A 19,005-nucleotide genomic window follows, 5' to 3' on the forward strand; every position below is an offset into this window, starting at 1 on the left:
CTCACCAATGTGCGATTGTGTGTTGACCTCCTCAGGAGACAGACACGAGCTGCAACCGACAGGGTACCCTTTGTTGTCCAGTACTTCCCAGGAGCCAAAAAATGACGTATGTTCTTTGCAGCCTGCAGCACATTATCAATGAGGATGAGCACCTCGCCAAGACCTTCCCCACACCTCCACATCTCGCCTTTAAACAACCACCAAACCTCAAACAGATCATTGTTCGTAGCAAACTGCCTGACTTTCAGGACAATACCATACAACCTTGTCACTGTAGATGCTGCAAGACGTGTCAGAATGTCGACACAGATACCACCATTTCCTGTGGGGACACCTCCCATCATGAACGTGGCAGGTACTCATGTGACTCAGCCAGCATTGTCTACCTCATATGCTGCAGGCAAGGATGCCCAGAGGAATGATACATTGGTGAGACCGAGCAGAGGCTATGGCAACAGATGAACGGACACTGCACAACAATCAACAGACAGGAGTGTTCCCTCTCAATGGGAGAGTACTTCCATGGTCCAGGACATTCGACCTCAGACCTTTGGGTGACCATCCTCCAAGGTGGACTTTGGGACAGTCAATAATGCAAAGTGGCTGAGCAGAGGCTGATAGCCAAGTTTGGTACCCATGAGGATTGCCTCAAATGGGACCTTGGGTTCATGTTACACACATACACACACACACACCTACAGACCCATACACTAATGCAGACCCTCTCATACACAAGGTCTTTCTCACACGGCTCACATATACACTCCCACACTTCCATTTGCACCCTCTCACAGACTTTTACCCCTTTACATTCACACACATATATAACACTCTCTCACAGACACTCATACCCTCACCACCACCACCCCACCTGCTCCCCCCCCCTCCCCCCCCCCCCCACCACACACACACACACATATAATTTTGTGGGGTGAATTTGTACAGAATTACATTTTATTTTGCTCAAGAAGTTCATGAATCCATGTAAGATTCTGTAAACCCTGTTTTTAGATTTAGAATCAGTCTGCACATTGGGGCACAGACAACCTCATACAGGGCACCTCACACCTTCAATACATTATCTGGGCCAACATGGCACCTATCGTTAACGTTCACTTGAGAATGTAACATTAAGAAAGTTCTGGAATTTATATATGAAAGAACTGAAGAACTGAAACCAACGTGGTCATTCTAAAAGATGAGAGACTTACAAACAATCGAGGTCTTTTTCAATATATAATTTCAGTTACATCACACTGTAAACTTTTACTATAAATCCTGTGTCCTACGATCTTGTACTCCGCAACAGCCTGATGAAGGAGCAGCGCTTTGAAAGCTAGTGCGATTGGACTATAAGCTGGTCTTGTATAACTTTTAACTTTGTATACCCCAGTCCAACCCCAGCACCTCCAAATCATTCTTAATTGGAGGAAGGCCAATTTTCATTGTGTGAGGCAAGAATTTTCAGAAGTTAATTAGGGGCGAATATTTGCAAGTAAAGGTATAGCTGATAAATGAGAAGCCTTCAAAAATGAGATAATGAGAGAGCAGAGATAGGATGTTCCTGTTAGAGTGAAAGATAAGACTGGTAGGTGTAGGGAATTCTGGATAACTAGTAAAATTGAGGTTTTGGTCAAGAGTAAGAAGGAAGATAGAGCAGCTATAGACAGCAGAGATCAAATGAATCCCCAGAAGACTATAAAGGCAATGGAGGTATACTTAGGAAAGAAATCAGGAGGGCAAAAAGGGGAGATGAGATAGCTTTGACAAATAGGGTTAAGGAGAATTCAAAAGTATTCTGCAAATACATTAAGGACAAAGGAGTAAATTGTAAGAGAATAGGGGCCCTTAAAGATTACTGGATTAGTGGTGCTGGAAGAGCACAGCAGTTCAGGCAGCATCCAACGAGCAGCGAAATCAACGTTTCGGGCAAAAGCCCTTCCCTTGCCCTTAAAGATTAGCAAGGCCACCGTTCTGTGGAACCATGGGAGATAGGGAAATACTAAATGAGTATTTTGCATCAGTGTTTACTGTGGAGAAGGACGTGGAAGACAGAGAACGTGAGGAAATAGTGACATCTTGAAAAATGTCCATATTGCAGAGGAGGAGGTACTGGATGTCTTAAAATACATAAAGGCGGGTAAATCCTCAGGACCTGCTCAGGTGTACCCTAGAACTCTGTGGGAAGCTAGGGAAGTGATTGCTAGGCCCTTGATGAGATATTTGCATCATCGATACCTACTGGTGAGGTGCTAGAAGACCGGAGGTTGGCTAACATGGCACCAATATTTAAGAAAAGTGATAAGGAAAAGTCAGGGAACCATGGCTGACCCTGACATCAGTGGTGGGCAAGCTGTTGGAGGAAACCCTGAGGGACAGGAGTTACATGTATTTGGAAAGGCAAGGACTGATTAGAGATGGTAAACATGGCTTTATGTGTAGGAAATCATGTCTCACTAACTTAGTTGAGTTTTTGAAGAAGTAACAAAGAGGATCGATGAAGGCCAAACAGTGGAGGTGATGAATATGGATTTCAGTAAGGCATTCAACAAGGTTCCTCTTGGTAGACTGGTTAGCAAGGTGAAATCACATGGAATACAGAGAGAACTAGCCATTTTGATACAGAACTGGATTGGAGGTAGAAGGCAGAGGGTAGTGGTGGAGTGTTACTTTTCAGACTGGAGACCTGTGACCAGTGGTGTGCCACAAGGATCGGTGCATTGTCCACTGTTTTTTGTCATTTATATAAATGATTTGACTGTGAATATGTGGTAAGGTTAGTAAGTTTGCAGATGAATTCAAAATTGGATGTGTAGTGGACAGCAAAGATGGTCACCTCAGAGTACAATGGGACTTTAATCAGATGGGCTAATGGGCCAAGGTGTAACAGATGGAGTTTAATTTAGATAAATTTGAGGTGCTGCATTTTGAAAAGGCAAATCAAGGCAGGACTTACACACTTAATGGTAAGGCCAGGAATGTTGCTGAATAAAGACTCCTTGAAGTGCAGGTTCAAAGTTTCTTGAAAGTGGAGTCTCAGGTGGACAGAATTGTGAAGAAGGTGTTTGGTATCGTTGCCTTTACTGGTTAGTGCACTGAGTATAGGAGTTAGAATGTCATGTTGCGGTTGTATAAGACATTGATTAGGCAACTTTTGGAATATTGCATTCAATTCTGGTGTCCCTGCTGAAGGAAGGGCATTGTGAAATTTGAAAGAGTTCAGAAAAGATTTACAAGAATGTTGCCAAGGTTGGAGGGTCTATGCTAGACAGAGAGGCTGAATAGACTGGGGCGATTTTTCCTGGAGCATCAGAGGCTGAGGGATGACCTTATAGAGGTTCATAAAATCATGAGGGGCATGGATAGGGTAAATAGACAAGGTCTTTTCCCTAGTGTGGGGGAGTCCAGAGCTAGAGGGCGTAGTTTTAAGGTGAAAAGGGCAAGATTTAAAAGGGACTTAATGGGCAGCTTTTTCACACAGAGGGTGGTGTATGTATGGAATGAGCTGCCAGAGGAAGTGATGGAGGCTGGTACAATCACAACATTTAAAAGGCATCTTGGTGGGTATATGAATAGGAATGGTTTAGAGGGATATGGGCTAAATGCTGGCAAATGGAACTAGATTAATTTAGGGTATCTGGTCAGCATGGATGAGTTGGACTGAAGAGTCTGTTTCCATGCTGTATAGGTCCTTCTTCATCTCAGTCTTAAATTGGTGTCCTTTTACAGTTGCAGAAAGACTTCCCTAGTACTATACTCTAAAACACTTGAAATAAGGTCCAACATTCCATTAGTCTTCCTTATTACCTGCAGTGTTTTATTCTCTGTGCTTTGAGTGCAAATGCTCCCAAATCCCTTTGCATTAGAGCTTTCTGCAATTTTCGCCATTTAAATAATACTCTGTTCTTTCTCTTTTTTCTCCTTTCCAAAATGAACAACATCATATCTCCCATATTATACTTCATTTGTCAACTATCAATATCTCTCTATAAACTGTTTTTATCCTTCTCACAATCTGCTTTTCTACCTATTTTTGTGTCATCTGCAAATTGGTTTCAGTATATTTGCTCTCTTCCTCCATTGATGTACATTGTAAACAACTGTGTTCTGAGGAAAAGTCACCAGACCCAAAACGTTAATGCCGATTACTGTTAACAGATGCAGCCAGACCTGCTGAGCTTTTCCAGCAACTTCTTATAGACAGCTGTGGTCTCAGCACTGATCCCTGTGGAACCCCCTAGTTACAGCCTGCCAATTCAAAATGAACCTCTTATCCCCACTCACTACTAAACCAATATCAGCTTTTTAAAATTCTCTTTTTAAGTTTCATCATCAAATTTCAAAACACCCTCTTTTTTAAAATGTTTTTCTACAGCACCAATTTCATAGGAAGACTCTAAATTTTCTGACTGCTCCATTTGATGTATTATCCATTGTTCACAGTGCAGATAAGATAAATAAGATGTGCTATGTAAAGGATTAATTTAGAATTAATATAAGTTTTACTTAATTTGGGAATATTTTGAGCAAAATATTAAATGTACCACAAGCATTGTTTTCTGGTTAACCAAAAGCTTCTCTTTTTATTGGTGTTCTTTATTTTACTGTTGACTTTCTTTGATGTTTAGGCTAATCCTCTTTTTGTTGGTGTATCACGCACACTGTTCACTTGCTTCTCATTTTGTTGCTCTATTTTGTTATGTTTGCAAAACATTTTCAACAACTTCTTCCCTATATTTATGGTCAATATTCATCCCATACTCAATATCTGAAACTGATCCTGTGGCTATTTCATTCTTTGCTGTTTATGGAACATTGATGTATGTGGATTAACTGCCACAGTCAGACATTTCAATTGTAACTACATTTTAAAGCACTTTGTGCTGTCATGAGGCTGTGACAAGCACAACATAAATACAAGTCATAGAAGTTTTCCTTTCTTGCAATGCTTGACAGATTCCAAAAACTCAAGTTCCAGAGGCCCTGGTTGAAGGTTGTAGTACACTAACGTTATGACACATCATGTGTAATCACCTTGGCTCCAGCATCTAACAAATTTTTACACCATTTATTTGTACCCTTTATGCTGATTGCATTAAATGTAGAGGCCAAGAATCTCCACATGGGCAGTTGCATTGCTTTTGGAAAGGATTTGGCTCAGAGACATATGTAATAAAGTAATTATTTATTTAAGTAAGTGTTTTCTTGGATCAGCTCATTTGCTTAGCTCTTGTTGTTGGTGTAAGTTCTGTGTAAAAAATAGTATACTCTGCTGGTCTGCATGAAAATTAGAGAGCAACCTTTAAAAGTAGTTTTGGTTGAACATTGCAGTGGCAGACACAAAAGGACAGAAGAACCTTTTGTGGATGTTTGCTCTCTTGAACTTCCTGGTACACATTCAATACAATCTACTAGAGGAGCAGCTAATACGTAACTAAACACAGTGGAGTCCATGTTACATTGGCACAAGAGAAGGTATGTGTCCTCAGTTGTCCTCCTCAATTCTACATTTTCGCAATTCTGAAAGACCTGAATAGTATCTCAATAAAACATTGTAACCCCAAAGTAATCAAGAACTTTGGATTTTTTAAAGAAGGTTGGTTAGGTCAGTTGATTGGATGTTTAGCAAATTCTGGCCTGCTTCCTACAAAGAAAAAATTACAAGGGTGTTGCCAGGGTTGGAGGATTTGAGTTATAAGGAGAGGTTGAATAAACTGGGGCTACTTTCCTTGAAGCATCGGAGGCTGAGGGGATTATGAAATCATGAGGGGCATGGATAGGGTAAATAGACAAGGTCTTTTCCCTGGGATGGGGGAGTCCAGGACTAGAGGACGTAGGTTTAGGGTGCGAGGGGAAAGATATAAAGAAACCTAAGGGGCAACCTTTTCATGCAGAGGGTGGTGCATGTGTAGAATGGGCTGCCAGAGGAGGTGGTGGAGTCTAGTACAATTGCAACATTTAAAAGCATCTGGATGGCTATATGAATAGGAAGGATTTGGAGGGATATGGGCCGGGTGCTGGCAGGTGGGACTAGATTGGGTTGGGATATCTGGTCAGTTTGGACAAGTTGGACTAAAGGGTCTGTTTCTGTGTTTCTCTATGAATCTATATGGTTCACAATTAATGCCAAGGGTGAGGGTTTGATTTCAATCAATATGAGGCAGACTTAAGAATTGTTTCCTTGTCCTGCTGCTGAGGGTGGAAGGCAATGACAAATCAATGCGTATTTAAACAAATCTACCAAGAAAACAGTTCAGGATAAAGCATCAGTAGGGAGTGAGCCAAGGACCATGCACGGCATATGCGATAATGATTCTCAGCGAAAACATGTATTTTTTTCCCTTCAATTTGGGGTTAATGCTCAAATGCTTAAAATTTGCTCAGTATATTTCTGTTGCTGCAACAATCATAAATTAGGTTATTCTTTTGAGCAATATCTGTAATTTTCTTTCTGGTACAGCAAAACGCTGCTGAACTTCCTCTCGAAACTGTGGGACCTAGCTAGAAGTCTACAAAACCACAACATCTGCAGGTGTGCAGCAAGTCTAGTGAAGTGCAATGCTGATAGAAATTTGTTACAGCAAATTATACCTCAGAAGATCATAAATCATGGATTTAGTGAAATACATAGCATAAAATTTTATTTAGTGAATAAAAGAGTCAATTGCATTTGTTAATTTAATTCCAATATTTCATGAAATTAATTTACAGTCTCATTTCAGGTTGAATATGTGACCCCAACTGTGCTGCAGAGGAATCACTGGTTGCAACCAAAGTGGCTGACAAATCACAATGTTTTTATGGCACAAATATCACAGGGTAAAATTAAAGGGTCACTGGCTGCTTTAAAGCTGCACTGCAAACTAAACAGCAAGAAAACAGTCTCACCATCATTCAGCCAGTGAACAGCAGGCATTATAGGAGGTGACAGCCAAAGAGCAGTTAAGGAAGAACCAGATGAAAAACCAATGGACATTATCAACTGTGTCAATTCAGTCTCATTTGTGAGAGAAATATGGGACCAGTGAGGTTGAAACTTTAATATTGCCGAAGTTGCATAAACATTTGTGAAGGTCTTAAAAGACTGCCTTGCCAAACCTCTTCTTTCAGATCAACAGAAAACCTCTAATGAACAATGCCAAGATTTGATCATTATTAGTTCCTCGGTATTGGATCACATTCCTTTTCCTTGCCATAGTGGTACATTTCCATACCATTTCTGTACTGTACATTTGAAGCAAATCCTGATGGACTTCACCCTAAGGCCATAAAAAAAGGGAATATGAGATAATTGATACATTGATTTTAATTTTCCAAAGCTCCCTTGATTCAGGGATGGCCTCATTAGATTGGAAAATAGTCAATGTGTCCTTTAGGCCAAAATATAAGCAGACAGACAACAGGAGACTACTGGTCAGTTATCTTAACATTTGTCATTGGGAATTATGTTAAAAGCTATAATTAGAGAAGTTTTTGCAGGGTACTTTGATAAATTCAAGATAATCAGCTAGAGTTAGTAAAAAGGAAATCCTGTTTCACTAATTTATTGGAATCCTTTGAAGAGGTAATGCATGTTGTAGATAAAGGGATGTATATACTACACTTCACTTTCTAGAAGGCATTCTATAAGGTGCCAGATTGAAGGTTATTGCAGAAAATAAGAGCTCATAGTATAAGGAATAACATATTGGCATAGATAAAAGATTGGTTGACCAACAGGAAACAGAAAATAGGAATAAGATAGTCTTTTTAAGGCTGGCAGAATATAATGAATGATGTGCCAGAGGGATCAGTGCTGATACCTCAAGTGTTTACAATTTATATTAATGAATTTGATGAAATTCATTATGATGAATTTAATAAGGTGTGGTCACCAAATTTTCTGAGAGCACAAAGATAGGTAAGAAGATAAGTTGTGAAGAGGTAACAATGAGGTTGCTAAAGATATAGATCGGTTAAGTGAGTGGTAAAGATGTGGAAAAGAACATATTTTGGAAAATGTGAAATTGCCCATTTTGGCAGAAAAGAATAAAGATGCATATTATCTATGTGGTGAGAGATTGCAGGGCTCTGAGATGCAGCGATATCTGGGTGTCATCATGCAAGGTTAGTTTGCAGGTACAGCAAATAATTAGGAAAACTAATAAAACGTTATAATTTATTATCAGGGGAATTGAATACAAAAGTAGGGATGTTATGCTTCAATCAGACAAAATTCAAATGGAGCACTGTACATGGGAAAAATCATCTTATTTAAGGAAGGGTGTAAATATGTTGGACGCAATTCAAAGAAGGTTCATCAGACTATTATCTGGAATGGGATGGATGTCTTGGGTAAAGAACTATACAACAAAGTTTGAGGGCTCTTGTGGTGCAGGATATGTGCCTACATCTGGGTCTGGAAGATCCAGGTTCAAGTCACACATGCTTTAGACATCTGTCATAACATGTCTGAACGGGTTAATTAAAGGGTGTAGGTTTGTTCGCTGAGCTGTAGGTTTGATATCCAGACATTTCATTACCTGGCTAGGTAACATCATCAGTGGCGATCTCCAAGTGAAGTGAAGCTGTTGTCTCCTGCTTTCTATTTATATGTTTGTCCTGGATGGGGTTCCAGGGGTGTCATTTCTTGTTCGTTTTCTGAGGGGTTGATAGATAGTATCTCGATCAATGTGTTTGTTTATGGCGTTGTGGTTGGAGTGGCAGACCTCTAGGAATTCTCTGGCATGTCTTTGCTTAGTTTGTCCCAGGATAGATGTGTTGTCCCAGTCAAAATGGTGGTTTTTTTCCTCCGTGTGTAGGGCTACGAGGGAGAGAGGGTCGTGTCTTTTTGTGGCTAGCTGGTGTTCGTGTATACTGGTGACTAACTTTCTTCCTGTTTTTCCTATGTAATGTTTCTGGCAGTCCTTGCATGGAATTTTGTAGATGATGTTGGTTTTGTCCATGGGATGTACTGGGTCTTTTAAGTTTGTTAGGTTTTGTTTGAGAGTGTTGGTGGATTTGTGTGCTACTAGGATTCTGAGGGGTCTTAGTAGTCTGGCTGTCATTTCTGAAACTTCTTTGATGTATGGTAAGGTGGTTAGGGTTTCTGGCTGTGTTTGGTCTGCTTGTCATAGTTTGTTCTTGAGGAATCTGCGGACTGTACTTTTTGAGTATCCATTCTTCTTGAATACGTTGTATAGGTGGTTCTCCTCTGTTTTCCGAAGTTCGCCTGTGCTGCAGTGTGATGTGGCTCGTTGGAATAGTGTTCTGATACAGCTTCGTTTGTGTGTGTTGGGATGGTTGCTGGTGTAGTTAAGTATTGTTGATTAAAATATCAACATGTCAAAGTCTCATTAATGAGCACCAGCAGACAATTTAACTGGTGATCAGCTGCTTAAGGATCATCTGGGAAGCTGTTCCTTGTTCAAGTTTCAACTCCTTTATCACGACAGGGTCTCGTGCAAAAACTGGACAAAAACCAATTAAAACTCCGTCGTGTTCACAACAAGGGCAAGTTACACCCTATGACTTCCATTTCACAGCTCTATAATGGGCAGTGATAGGATGATCATCTGTGCTTTGCGAATGGACTGACATCATTAATGCTGCTTTACATACATAGGAAATGTTGTCATCATTAACAGGTCAGCTGCAATGTAATTGTTGCATAAATTGAAACTGAAATTCAGATTGAACCTGCTAAAGTTATTAGACAACCATAACTTGTAATATTTATTTCACCAATTCTAACAGAAACCTAAATTGCATATTTGTGACCTTCACATTTCACCACTTGGGGAAAAATCACTTTCACCAAGTGGTGAACTTTATGTGGTGAGTCCAACTGAGTTTCTGTTAGATGATAACTTAGTATCCTGATAATGGGGTTTCAGTGATGATAGCCCTGACTGAGTGTTGCAGACTGGCACATTCCAAGGTCCAGGACTACATGTTGAGGGACGTGCTGAAGCTTGGGGCAGCTGCTGCCAAGGTGCGGTGGGGAAACACCACTGTGTAACATCTGCCTGCCTAAAGAAGAACAGGAGCCCACGCAGTCATTTGGGCTCTGCTGACGCCTCAGCTAAAAATGTAATCATACAGACCTGTAAATAGGAATGATTATTCTGTTTTAGGTATGCAAACAAATGGAATGCTTACATATGTATGGCATATCTAGTTGTACAGATCATTAAAGTATTTTATGAATAAAGAAGAACAGGGGGCCCATGCAGTCGTTTGGGCTCTGCTGATGCCTCAGCTAAATATATGGGCATATGATTGAGAAATGCACAGACTTGTATATAACAAAGATAAATTCTGATCTGTGAATGTAAATGTTGACATATGTATGGCATGACCAAATGTACAGACCATCAAATCATTTTAGGAATAAAGTATATTTTTGAAATAAAAAAAAAGTGGAGAAGTTTATGAAGAAAAACACCTTTGACTACAAGTCCATCAGGAAGTGGTCAGCACGTTGTATCCTTGAGACCCTTTGGGAAAAGGAGAGGGCGGATCCTATTGAGCAGTTCCCCGAGCAGACTGTCAAAGTCATTTGGCAGAATGCCTCATTGCCAGAACTTTCCAACAAGCACCAAGACATGGCTTGGCTGGTGGTGAGAAGGGCTCTGCCTGTGAGATCCTTTATGCATGCCCGGACTCTCAGCCGCACCGCACGCTGCCCTCGAAGCGGCTGCGGGGGGGGGAACGAGACTGTCACACACCTCCTTCTGGAATGTGCCTACGCAGAAGAAGTCTGGAGGGGAATGCAGTGATGATTGTCGAGGTACATCCCGAGCAGCACCGTGACGTGGGACTCCGTGCTCTACGGCCTGTTCCCTGGGACGCACACCGAGACGAATATCAACTGTGCCTGGAGGATCATCAACTCAGTGAAGGAATCTCTCTGGGCGGTCCAAAACCTGTTGATCTTCCAGCTGAAGGAGTTGACCCTGACTGAATGTTGCAGACTGGCACATTCCAAGGTCCAGGACTATGTGTTGAGGGACGTGCTGAAGCTTGGGGCAGCTGCTGCCAAGGCGCGGTGGGGAAAGACCACCATGTAACATCTGCCTAGCTAAAGAAGAACAGGGGGCCCATGCAATCATTTGGGCTCTGCTGACGCCTCAGCTAAAAATGTAATCGTACTGACCTGTAAATAGGAATGATCACTCTGGTATGCAAACAAATGGAATGTTTACATATGTATGGCATGTCCAACTGTACAGACCATTAAAGTATTTTATGAATAAAGTATATTTTTGAAATAAAAAAACCCATTGTATGTCACGAAACTGGGCAGATATAAGCTATGGTCGCTCTCCATCATGGGAAAAAAACCTGGTCATCAGGTGTGAAGCACTGTCATTGCTTTTATACGTGGCACAGGTCTGGCCTATTCCCAGAACCTGTGCTGCTGCAGTCACCCGGGCCATCTTCCAGTTTATACGGAGGTCAAAGATGGACCGGGTCCGAAGCGACTTGCTGTACAAAGATCTGGGTAACGGGGGAAAAAATACACCCAATGCCACCCTCATCCTGATGGCCATCTTTGTGTGTGGCTGCATCAAGCTGTGCGTGGATCCCCAGTACGCAAACACCAAGTGTCATTACGTACTGATGTTCTACCTGTCCCCGGTGTTGCGAAAGATGGGCCTGGCCTCGCTGCCGCAGTACGCTCCGAGTAGTTGGACCGTTCCGTATCACCTGTCCTTCGTGGAGAAGTTTATGAAGTAAAACACCTTTGACTACAAGTCCATCTGGAAGTGGTCAGCACATAGTGTCCTTGAGACCCTTTGGGAAAAGGAGAGGGCGGATCCTACCGAGCAGTTCCCTGAGCAGACTGTCAAAGCCATTTGGCAGAATGCCTCATTGCCAGAACTTTACAACAAGCACCAAAACATGGCTTGGCTGGTGGTGAGAAGGGCTCTGCCTGTGAGATCCATTATGCACGCCCGGACTCTCAGCCGCACCGCGCGCTGCCCTCGTATCGGCTGCGGGGGGGAATGTGCCTATGCAGAAGAAGTCTGGAGAGGAATGCATTGGTGTTTGTCGAGATTTGTCCCGAGCAGTGCCGTGATGTGGGACTCCGTGCTCTACGGTCTGTTCCCCGGGACGCACACCGAGACGAACATCAACTGTGCCTGGAGGATCATCAACTCGGTGAAGGAAGCTCTCTGGGCGGTCCGAAACCTGTTGATCTTCCAGCTGAAGGAGTTGACCCCGACTGAGTGTTGCAGACTGGCACATTCCAAGGTCCAGGACTACGTGTTGAGGGACGCGCTGAATCTTGGGGCAGCTGACGCCAAGGTGTGGTGGGGAAAGGCCACCATGTAACGTCTGCCTGCCTAAAGAAGAACAGGGGCCCGTGCAGTCATTTAGGCTTTGCTGACGCCTCAGCTTAAAATGTAATCGTACAGACCTGTAAATAGGAATGATTACTCTGTTTCGGTATGCAAAGAAATGGAATGTTTACATATGTATGGCATGTCCAACTGTACAGACCATCAAATTATTTTATGAATAAAGTATATTTTTGAAATTAAAAAAACCATTGTATGTCAAGGGATGGTGATTAGATAGTCTCTTATTGGTAGTAGTTATTGTCTGGTATTTCTGTGGCATGAAAGTTATTTGCCACTTGTCAGTCCAAGCCTGGATATTGTCCATATTTTAAGGCATTTGAATACTGACTGCTTCAGTATTGGAGGAGTTGCAAATGGTGCTGAAAATTGTCAATCATTGGCAAACATCCCTGCTTCTGACTTAATGATGGAGAAAAGATCATTGTTGAAGCAGCTGAAGATAGTGCACTACCCTGACAAACTCCTGCAGAGATGTCCTGGAACTGAGATGAGTCACTTTCAACAAGTACAGCCATCTTCCTTTGTGCCATATATGACTAAAACCAATGGAAAGTTTGCCCCTTGATATCCATTTATTCCAGTTTTGATAGGGCTTCTTGATGTCACTCCTTCCTCACCTGCAGAATTCAGCTCTTTTGTCCATGTTTGAACCAAGACTGTAATGAGGTCAAGAGTGATTGGTCTTGGTGGAACTCAAACTGGGCATCACTGAGCAGATAAAAGCAAATTACTGCAGATGCTGGAATCTGAGACCAAAAGAGAAAATGCTGGAAAATCTCAGCAGGTCTGGCAGCATCTGTAAGGAGAGAAAAGAGCTGATGTTTCGAGTCTGCCAGACCTGCTGAGATTTTCCAGCATTTTCTCTTTTGGGATCACTGAGCAGATTATTGCTGAGTAGATGCTGCTTGATAGCACTTTTGATAACGCCTTCTATCACTTTACTGATGATCAAGAGTAGACTGACGGAGCAGTAATTGGCCAGAGGCAAAAATAGAAATTGCTGGAAAAGCTCAGCAAGTCTGGCAGCATCTGTGGAGAGAAATCAGAGTTAATGTTTCGGTTCAAGTGGCCCTTTCTCAGAACATATACAGCAATTTCTACTTTTGTCTGTGATTTACAGCATCAGCAGTTCTTTTGGTAATTGACCTGGTTGGATTCTCTGCTTTTTATATTCATGATATATCTGGGCAAATTGCCACATTTTTGGGTAGATGCCAGTATGGGAACTGTACTGTAACAGCTTGGCTAGGGCAGCAGCAAGTTCTGGAGCAGAAGTCTTCAGTACTATTGCTGGAGTGTTGTCAGGGCACATAGCATTTGCAGTATCCAGTGCCTCTAACCATTTTTTGATATCACGTGGAGTGAATCAATTGGCTTAAAACTGGTATCTGAAAACCTCAGACTACTGGAGGAGGCTGAGCTTGATCATCCACTGAATATCTCTGGCTGAAAATTGTTGCAAAAGCCTCAGCTTTATGTCTTGCACTGAAGTGCTAGTCTCTCCTATCATTGAGGATAGGGATATATGTGGAGCCTCCTCCTCCAGTTTGTTGTTTAATTGTCTACCACCATTTGCGACTGGATAGGACAAGACTGCAGAGCTTAGATCTTATCTGTTGGTTATGGGATCGCTTAGCTATGTCTATTACTTGCTGTGTCTGCTGTTTGGCATTCAAGTACCTCATTTTAAATATTCCTGGTGCTGCACCTGGCACGCCCTCCTGTGCTCACCATTGAGCCAGAGTTGATCCGCTGGTTTAATGATAATGGTTGAGTGGGAGATATGTCAGGTCATGAGGTTGCAGATTGTGCTGGGGTGCAATTCTGCTGCTGTTGATGGCCCATTGCGCCTCATGGATGTCCAGTCTTGAGTTGCTCAATTTGTTTGAAGTTTGTCCTATATAGTATGGTAATACTGCTACACAGGAGAAAGTGAGGACTGCAGATGCTGGAGATCAAAGCTGAAAATGTGTTGCTGGAAAAGCGCAGCAGGTCAGGCATTCCTGAAGAAGGGTTCATGCCCGAAACATCGATTCTCCTGCTCCTTGGATGCTGCTTGACCTGCTGCCCTTTTCCAGTAACACATTTTCAGCTCTGATAGTGCTACACAGTCAAAACGTGTGGTGCTTGAAAGCACAGCCGGTCAGGCAGCATCCAAGGAGCAGGAGAATCGACATTTCCAATTTTGAAGAGCTGATGTTTGAAATGTCGACTCTCCTGCTCCTCGGATGCTGCCTAACTGGCTGTGCTTTTCCAGCATGACTCTTTTTGACTCTCCAGCATCAGCAGTCCTCACTTTCTCTCTCCTGATAGTGCCACACAACCTAATGGAGGGTAATTTTAATACAAAAGTGGAAATTCATCTGCCCAAGGACTGTGCAGTGGTCACTCTTACCAATACTGTCATGACAAATACATCTGCAGCCGGCAGATTGGTAAGGATGAGGTCAAGTATGTTTTCCCCTCTTATTAATTCCCTCACCATTTACTACAAACCAAACCAGCTCAATGAATAGTGCTACTGCCAAGCTACTCTTGGTGGTGGGCATTGAAATCCCCCACCCAGAGTACATTTTCCATTGGGAGAGATGAAATTATCATGGAATTTTGAAGCTTCATTAATGCCCTTTAGGGACAGAAAAATTCCATCATTGTCTGGTGTGACTGACATGTGAATCTAGAGCTGAAAATGTGTTGCTGGAAAAGCGCAGCAGGTCGGCAGCATCCAAGGAGCAGGAGAATCGACGTTTCGGGCATGAGCCCTTCTTTCTCATGCCCAAAACGTTGATTCTCCTGCTCTTTGGATGCTGCCTGACCTGCTGCGCTTTTCCAGCAACACATTTTCAGCTCTGATCTCCAGCATCTGCAGTCCTCACTTTCTCCTCTGTGAATCTAGAACCACAGTAATGTCATAGTTGATATTACTGTTGCAATTAACTCGTAACTGCCTTCTGAAGTACTCAGCAGTCACTCAGTGCAAAAGCAACTAATGATGGACAACACATCCCACAAAAGAATTTTAAAAAATTATTAGAAAGGGGAGGCATGGTGGCTCAGTGGTTAGTACTGTTGCCTTACAGTGCCAAGGACCCAGGTTCGATTGCAGTCTTAGGTGACTGAAAATATGTGGAGTTTGCACATTTTCCCTGTGTCGGTATAGGTTTCCTCCCACAATCCAAAGATTTGCAGGTTAGGTGGGTTGGCCATGCTAAATTATCCAGAGTGTGGACTTGTTGGACCAAATGGCCTGTTTCCACAGTGTAGGGATTCCATGATCTTAATGTGCTTCACAATCACTGGTTTACTTTTGCTTTTGTAATTGTGGTGTCAGCATTTTTTTTGTACAGGTCTCCACAAAGAACAAGTGAGCTTATTGTTTAGATAACGTTGATTTGGCTTGCTAAAGGGCAAATGCTGTCCAAGACACCTAGAGAATTCCTTGCTAATCCTAAACAGTGCTCTCAGTTTCTTTTCATTCAGTTGACCAGACAAATAAGGACCAGAAGCTTGTACTATGAGATACAAGGTCGGACAACATGATTTTTTTCTCCCACATTAATAGCCATTAATTCAGCAGGTGAGCTCTCAAAGCTACTGAAAGTCCATCAGGCAATAAAAAAGTCATTGAAGTCCCAGCTGCCTTCTGTTAATGGGCCAAAAATTGTTTAAACCAGGGTTGATCTCCTGGGTTGACGGTAATGGATGAGTGGAGGATATGCCAGATTGTGAGCTGGTAGCTATTGGATACAAGCAGGGAATGTATCAAGTATGACCACGGTGAATATCAGAAGAGGGCGGGGTTGCTATTTTGATGTAAGTAAGTGTTTTCAAAGCTGAAACAGACAAATTTTTAATTAGTACGGGAATCAATAGTTATTGAGAAAAGGCAGGAAAGTGGAGTTGAGGATTGCCAGATTAACAGTTGAATGCAAGGCAGTCTCAGCAAACTGAACAGCCTTCTTCTGCTCCTACATCTTATGGTGTTACTTAAACTGCAAAGGAATTGCTCCACTTATTTTTCCACAGACTGTTGTCATCAGATAAAAAAACAGTTAGTATGAAACGTGCCTGAAAAACATCTGTAGGTGAATTGCACCCTGCCATACTGTGCAGTTTCAAGCTACATGAAAAGGTATGTGTTAGTTTCAGGCTACAAGCTGTTTCAAGCCAGAGTAGCATGTTTCACTTGGGTGTATCGTTGCAGCACAGTCAAATTGACACCTCTCTATCTGCCTCTTGCACACAGTGCTAATTTTGCTGCATACTAATGTGCAAGCATGGGTGTACGGAGTATTTTTGCAGAGTGCAGCCTTTTAAAATTTGTCTTGTTCATTCGTGGAATGTGGGGATTGCTGGTTGGGCGAGCATTTATTATAAATTCCTAGTTGCCCTGAAAAGATTGTAGTGAGTTACCAAATTGAACACTGCAGTTCATCTGTTGTAGGTAAACCCACAATTGCATTAGAAAGGAAGTTCCAAGAGTTTGAACCAGCAACACTGAAGGAACAGCAATATGTTTCCAAGTCAGGATGGTAAGTGGTTTGGAGGGGAACTTGCAGGTGGTGGTGTTCCCATGTATCTGTTCCCCTTGTCCTTCTAGATGGAAGTGGTCGAGGGTATGGAAGGTGCTGTCTGAGGATCTTTGATGAATTTCTGTGGTGTACCTAGTGGATGGTACATACTGCTGTGACTGAGTATCAGTGGTGGAGATTGAATGCTTGTGGACGTGGTGCCATTCAAGTGGGCTGCATTGTCCTGGATGGTGTCAAGCTTCTTGAATGTTGTTGGAGCTGCAGCCAGCCAGGCAAGTGGGGTGTATTCCATTACATTCCTGACTTGTGCCTTGTCGATGGTGGGTTGGGGATGAGTTACTCGCTTGAATATTTCTTACCATTGTATTTATACGACTAGTTGAATGCAGCTTCTGGTCAATAGTTACCCCAGAATGTTGAAAGTGTGGGATTCAGTGATGGTAAGAGAATTGAATGTCAAAGGATGATGGTTAGATTGTAAGTTGCTGGATATGGTCACTGGCCGGCGTGAATGCTACTGACCACTTACCAACCCAAGCCTGTATTTGAACATAGACTGCTTCAGTGTCAGAAGAGTCACAAATGATGCTGAACATTATGCGAACATCTCGACTTCTGATCTTATGATGGAGGGCAGGTCATTGTTAAAGCAGCTGAAGATCATTATACCGATGACACTCCCTTGAGGAACTCCTGCAGAAATGCCCTGGAGCTGAGATGATTGACTTCCAACAACCACAACCATCTTTCTTTGTGACATGTATGACTCCAGCCAGCAGAGAGTTTGCCCCTTGATTCCCAATACCCTAGTCAGTCAAATGCAGCCTTGATGTCAAGAGCTGTCATTCTCACCTTACCACTGGAATTCAGCTCTTTATGCCCATGCTTAAACAAAGACTGTAATGAGGTCATGAGCTGAGTGGCCCTGGCTGAACCCAAACTGGGTGTCACTGAGCAGGTTATTGCTGAGCACATGCTGCTTGATAGCACTGTTGATGACACCTTCCATCAATTTACTGATACTCAAGAGTAAACTGATTGCGCTGTAATTGGCTGGGTTGGATTTGTTCTGTTTTTTGTGTACAGCCATACCTGGGTAATTTTCCATGTTGTTGGGTAGATACCAATGTTGTAACTGTTCTGGAACAATTTGGCTAGGGGAGCAGCATATTCTGGAGCTCAAGTTTTCAGTAATATTGCCAAAATGTTGTCAGAGCCCACAGACTTTGTAGTATCCATTGCCTTCAACTGTTTGTTGATATTACACGGAGTGCATTGAATTAGCTGAAGACTAGCATCTGTGATGCTGGGGACCACGGGAGGAGGCTGAGATAGATCATCTACTTGTTATCCACTGACTTCCAACAACCACAACCATCTTTTTTTGTGACACGTATGACTCCAGCCAGCAGAGAGTTTCCCCCTTGATTCCCAATACCCTAGTCAGTCAAATGCAGCCTTGATGTCAAGAGCTGTCATTCTCACCTTACCACTGGAATTCAGCTCTTTATGCCCATGCTTGAACAAAGACTATAATGAGATCAGGAGCTGAATGGCCCTGGTTGAATCCAAACTGGTTGTCACTGAGCAGGTTATTGCTGAATGTTTCAGGCTTATCTTTTACACTGATGTGCTGGATTTTTCCAATATTGACAATGAGGAAATTTGTTGAGCCCCTTTCTCCAGTGAGTTCGTTAATTGTCTATCATAATTCATGACTGGATGTGGCAGGACCGTAGAGCTTAGATTTGATCCATTGATTTATGGAATCACTTACTTCTATCACTTGCTGCTTCTGCTGTTTGGTAGCTTCATCAGGTTGACACCTCATTTTTATGTTTGCCTGGTGCTGCTCCTGTATGCTGTCCTTCAATGAATCAGGGTTGACCACCTGCCTTGACAGTCATACTTGAGTGAGGGATATGCTGGGCCATTTAGCTACACATTTTTTGGAGTAGGATTCCACAGGTTCTGAAGGCACACAGCACCTCATGAATACCCAGTCTTCAGTTACTAGGTCTGTTCGAAGTCTGTCCCATTGGCACCGTGATAGTGCCATACAACACAATGTGAGATGTTCTCAATGTGAAGACATGACTTTGTCTCCATGAGTTTCATGCAGT

The sequence above is a fragment of the Chiloscyllium punctatum genome, chromosome 11 (genome assembly GCF_047496795.1).
Source record: "Chiloscyllium punctatum isolate Juve2018m chromosome 11, sChiPun1.3, whole genome shotgun sequence".
NCBI lineage: Eukaryota > Metazoa > Chordata > Chondrichthyes > Orectolobiformes > Hemiscylliidae > Chiloscyllium > Chiloscyllium punctatum.